This window comes from Saccopteryx leptura, chromosome 2, assembly GCF_036850995.1.
Source record: "Saccopteryx leptura isolate mSacLep1 chromosome 2, mSacLep1_pri_phased_curated, whole genome shotgun sequence".
NCBI classification, from domain to species: domain Eukaryota; kingdom Metazoa; phylum Chordata; class Mammalia; order Chiroptera; family Emballonuridae; genus Saccopteryx; species Saccopteryx leptura.
Window position 1 is genome coordinate 348391318 of NC_089504.1, and position 6007 is coordinate 348397324.

Genomic DNA, 6007 nt, shown 5'->3' on the forward strand with positions numbered 1-6007 from the left:
TTCTAAGGAAACAGTGATCTAGAAGGTTCAGTATCTGTACTTATGATTTACATGAATGCCTTTGTGATTTTCTGTGGTTACAGCTATGTCTTAATATGTTGTTTTATAAGAGTTAATAATGGCAAGAGTTATAAATAGCTGGGCATAAAAATAACTGTTGAGGTCAAGATGTGAAACTAGCTTAAACACCAGTTTAATTTTGTCTCAGACTCAGCAGAACCCATCCTGTGAGTTACTTATATCTAGATTACCAGAGGTTCCTCCATGTAGGCAAAATGGGCACAGGAATTGCTCCAGAAAACATCTGAGAAAACACAACCGCCTCTCCTTGTACAACAAGTATCCTTATGGGATCAAAGAGACATTGTGGCATAAACACATGATTGAATCATCTCCTAACACATCAGATCATAATGGTTTTTCACTACACTGATTTTGTTTTTACCTCAGTTCAATTGTGGCTCTTTAGAGCCCTCATTGGGAGTTAAAATTCTGCCATTGAATTTTAGTTTTCTTTACAATTTTGTCTTATCTATCTCCCTTTCATCCTGGCCTATTATTTTTGTATCTCAATTCTCTCTTAACAGATACTTTATTTTATTGAGGATACTGAATAGTTTCTTGGAGTTTTTCTTTTGGATCTTGAAATGGCACTATAATTGAGTGAGATAACTTACTATGGGGGCTTATTACTATAGTTATAAATCAGTTAAATAAATAAACTATAGCACTTTTGGGGCAAAATGATAGCTATTTTGTTTTTGGACCATACCCCTCATTTATGAAAACTCTACCCATACCTTCTTCTTTCCAGGAATTAATCCCTTGAAAGTTGTGCTTATATGATGTGACTTTACCCCACCTCACACTTCATCATAGCTGATGGAAGAGGGTTGATACATGAAGGAATTGGGTTTGAAAGTCGTTAGTTAGTTTGGGGTATTGCTTGAGTTCAGGTCGTATAAACTGTGATGTACCAGGGCATCTGAGTATGTGAAAATGGAGAGAATGTAGTTTGTGGAGAGAGGGAGAGAAGATGTGTGAAGAGATACAGTGATAAAATATAAGAGAGAGTGAGTGAGTGATAGTAAGAGCAAGAGTGAGAGTGAGAAAGAACTTCCTAGTTCCAGTTCCTCTTCAGGTCCTACCCAACTTCCTCAGTTTGTCCTCTGAGCCACACCCCTGTGCTAACATTTTCCCTTTAGTTTGGAGTGGGAGTCTGAGACTACTAAGACAACCTTCATTAAGACAGCCCTTCCCAGTCATAACAAGCAAATCACATCTTTGTGAGTAAGAGGATGAAGACGATGTTGCACACTTTGTTCCTATAGTGGGAGGACTTATATCCAGCTCTTCCCAAAGTAATATCAGATGATTGAGAACAAAGTGAAAAGGTGTTGGAGTGGATTAGAGTTGGGGAGCTGAGACCACATCCTTGTTTTACCCCTGTGGAAATTCTTTTCTGATCCATCAGAAGGTTGACCCTACATTCCTAGGTCTTGCTGAAGTATTAAGTGCAGGTTCTGTATGAGTAGCTGAAGCTCAAGAAGCTTAGCTAGTTCTTGATTATGAAGTTAAAGATGAGAAAGCAATCTAAGCTTCTAGTTAGATGCCCAGGACCACAACCATAGTCTGAAGCAGAGGGTCCTAGCCAGAGTCAGCTTGTTCTTCATGTTCAACACTAGCCAGAAAAACCTAGGACTATAGGTCTGTTGAAAAGAGGTAAGGGCCCTGGCTGGCTGGCTCAGTGGTAGAGCGTCGGCCCGACATGTGGAAGTCTCGGATTTGATTCCCGGCCAGGGCACACAGGAAAAGCACCATCTGCTTCTCCTCCCTTCTCTCTCTCCTTTCTCTCTCTCTTTCTTTCTTTCCCTCCCACAGCCAAGGTTTCATGGGAGCAAAGTTGGCCCGGGCGCTGAGGATGGCTCCATGGCCTCCACTTCAGGTGCTAAAACGGCTCCAGTTGCAGCAGAGCAACTCTCCAGATGGGCTGAGCATCACCCCCTGATGGGCATGCTGTGTGGATCCTGGTTGGGTGCATACAGGAGCCTGTCTCTCTGCCCCCCCCCCCCATTTCTCATTTAGGTAAAGTACCAAAAAAAAAAGTGAGCATACATTTGGATGGTGATGGAACCTTCTACTAACAGCGGGTTACCTTTTAAAGGAGAACACTGAGGAGACTCACCTAGATGAGAATCAAGCCTGTGGGGCTGCGAGCAGGTTGTCAGGGACCAGAGGGAGCTCTCCAAAGTGGTCCTTGAACATCACCAGGGTCAGAGAGTTTTCTCAGCTGCTATACGTAGTGATAACTTTATTCTTTATTTTATTTTATTTTTTTATTTTATTTTTTTAAAATTCATTTTAGAGAGGGGAGAGAGAGACAGAGAGAGAGAAGGGGGGAGGAGCTGGAAGCATCAACTCCCATATGTGCCTTGACCAGGCAAGCCCAGGGCTTCGAATCGGCGACCTCAGCACCTCCAGGTCGACACTTTATCCACTGCGCCACCACAGGTCAGGCCGACAACTTTATTCTTTTCAAACATTATATTATAAAATTTTCAAACATACAAAAAGACTTCATATTTAACAGTGATTAACATTATACCATATTTATTCATCTATTTTTTCAGACATATTTTAAAGTAAATTAGGAACATCATAATATTTCATCTCCAAATATTTCAAGTCTGCATTTATTAAAAATAAGGACACTTTCTTCCATAACCATAGTGTCATGATCATTCCTAACAAAATCAATAATAATTCAAATATATTCCCATGTTAAGTTTCTATTCATATCAACCTAACTGTGCCCCAAATGTCTTTCATAACTGATGTGTTTGCAGGGCTCCTAAAGTCCACACCTTGCATTTGGTTGTTACTCCTTTGAAACAGCTTTTAATATAGAAAAATACCCCTGCCATATATCTACGGAGTCCCATTAGAATGCACAGTCTGGTTGTTCAGATAGAATTTTTTGACTAACTAAAGGACTGTAAATGAATTTCAGGCAGGAACTGGTATCATATCTTTAAAGATGAGACACCTGTATACTACATAGCTTCTACTTGTGGGCTAACTACTCACCCTAAATCCAGATGTCTCTAAGGAAGAGAAATACATTTTTTTCTTTGAGCTACTATACTTTGAGGACTCTTTGGTATAGCAGCTTAACCTGTTCTAATCAATGCATCTCCCTCATCAAAAGAAATATGTGCATAAGAGATGAATAGATAGTTATTACTATAGTGCCATCTGACTAGTCCATTAGTTCCCCACTTATTTGCCATGCCATTATTATCATATATCAAATTCCAAGGTATATATGGGTGTCTTTCTAGATATTTTCTTCCTTTTGCAGTTTTGTGTCACAGAATGATGTTTTGGTCAACAATGGACCACTTATATGATGGTATCCTATGAGATTATAATGAAGCTAAAAAATTCCTATCTTTTAGTGATGTGTCGTTATAACATATAGCCATAATGATGTCATAGTTATCATAATGTTGTAGTGCAACACATTACAGAAATACTTACCATTCTGTTACAATTGCCTACAGTTTTCAGTACAGTAATATGTCATATATGTTTGTAGTCTAAGAGCTATAGGGGAACAGAATTTGTCACCTTAAAATATGTCTATAAGAACCCAGAAGGATAAAGGGAAAATTATTTTTCCTCCCCTACAGAGCAATAGGCTGTACTATATAACCTAGATGTGTAATAGGCTATAACATCTAGGTTTGTATAAGTGCACTCTATGATGTTCTCATAAACAAAATCACTTAACAATGCAGCTTTCAGAACGTATCCCCATCATTAAGTAGCACATAACTGTATTCATCTATTTGTCTATTACTATACCAATAATACATTTTTACATAAAACTTAAATTTTACTTGAGATAATTGTAGATTTACATGCAATTGCAAGAAATAATATGGAGAGATTCCCTGTACCCTTTACCTAGTTCTTCCAATGGTAACAGTACAGTATCACAACCTGGATATCAACCTTGATACAGTCAAAATATAGAACCTTTTCATCACCACAAGGATTTTTCATGATGCTCTTTAATAGCCACATTCATTTCCTTCCAGACCCTACCCCTTCCCTAGCCCCTGAGAAGTTACCCACTAATCTATTCTCTATCAATTCTTACTTTATATATTTTGGGGGCTCTGTTGTTAAGTGCATATATATTTGTAATTGTTATAGAAACTTTTATCAATATATATGTCCTTCTTTGTCTCTTGTAATCTTTTTAAATTTTTTAAATCTATTTTGTCTGACAATAATGTAGCCACCACAGCTTGTGTGTGTGTGTGTGTGTGTGTGTGTGTGTGTGTTTTAGGTTACTACTTTCGTGGGATATCTTTTCCATCCTTTCACCTCCACCTCTTCATGTTCTTATATCTAATATGAGTCTCTTGTAGTCAGCATATAGGTGGATCATATTTATTCACCTCCTGCTAATATCTGTCTTTTCATTGGTGTTGTTCGATCATTTAGACCATTTCTTCTTTTATATAAGTCTGTCTCTCAGAATTGCTTCATCCCATAAATTTTGTTTAGTTCAATGTATTTTTTTTTAGTTCGATGTATTTTTAAAATTTCCTCGGGCCCTGGCCGGTTGGCTCAGTGGTAGAGCGTCGGCCTGGCATGCAGGAGTCCCGGGTTTGATTCCCGGCCAGGGCACACAGGAGAAGCGCCCATCTGCTTCTCCACCTCCCCCCTCCTTCCTCTCTGTCTCTCTCTTCCCCTCCCACAGCTGGGGCTCCACTGGAGCAAAAAGACGGCCCGGGCTCTGGGGATGGCTCCTTGGCCTCTGCCCCAGGCGCTAGAGTGGCTCTGGTCGCAACAGAGCGACGCCCCGGATGGGCAGAGCATCTCCCCCTGGTGGGCAGAGCATCGCCCCCTGGTGGGCGTGCCGGGTGGATCCCGGTCGGGCGCATGCGGGAGTTTGTCTGACTGCCTCCCCATTTCCAGCTTCAGAAAATTAAAAAAAAAAAAAATTTCCTCGGAGACTTCCTCTTTGACATATGGATTATTTAGACATGTTTTGTTTAGTTTCTAAGTGTTTGGAGATTTTTCTGTTATCTCTCTGTTATTAATTTTTAGTTTGATTCCACCATGGTTGGAGAACACATGCTATACAATTTCAATTCTTTTAAAATTGTTGAGTTTGTTTTATAATCCAGGATGTGGTCTGTCTTGCTGTATGTTTTGTGGGTACTTGAAAAGAATGTGTAATCTGCTGATGGCAGTGAAGAGTTCTATAAATGTCAATTAGATAATGTTGGTTAATGGTATTATTAAAAATAATACTTGCTGATTTTCTGTATAGTTGCCGATTTTCTGTCTAGTTGTTCTATAAATTGTTGAGAAAGATGTTAAAGTCTCCAATATGATTGTGGATTTATTTCTTCTTTCAGTTATATCATTTTTTAATTCACATATTTTGTAGCTCTGTCTTTTGATGCATACACATTTAGGATTGTTATATTATCTTTATAGATGAACCCTTTCATTATCTCTGTTTCTGGTGATTTGCTTTGACATCTACTTTATATGATATTAATACAGCTATTTCTGTTTTCTTGATATAACTTTTTTCATCTTTTTACTTTCAATCTGCCTATAGTGTTACATCTGAAGTGAGTTTCTTGTAGGCAGCATATAGTTGGGTCATATTTTTTCATCCGTGCTGCCAGTCTTTGTGTTTTAATTGGTAGATTTATACCATTAACATTTAATGTAATTACTGATGTGTTGTGAATTAAGCCTATCGTTTCATTTTTTATTTCAGGGTTGTTTTCTGTTCTTCATTTCTCTGTTTCTTTCATCTTCTTCTTTAGGTTACTTGAACATATTTTAGAATTTTGTTTTCATTTATTTATAGTGTTTTTGAGTATATCTCTTTGTATAGTTTATTTTAGTAGTCATTTTAGTTATTACATTATATATCATGTATATCTTGTTACAGTCTACTAGTAATGTCATT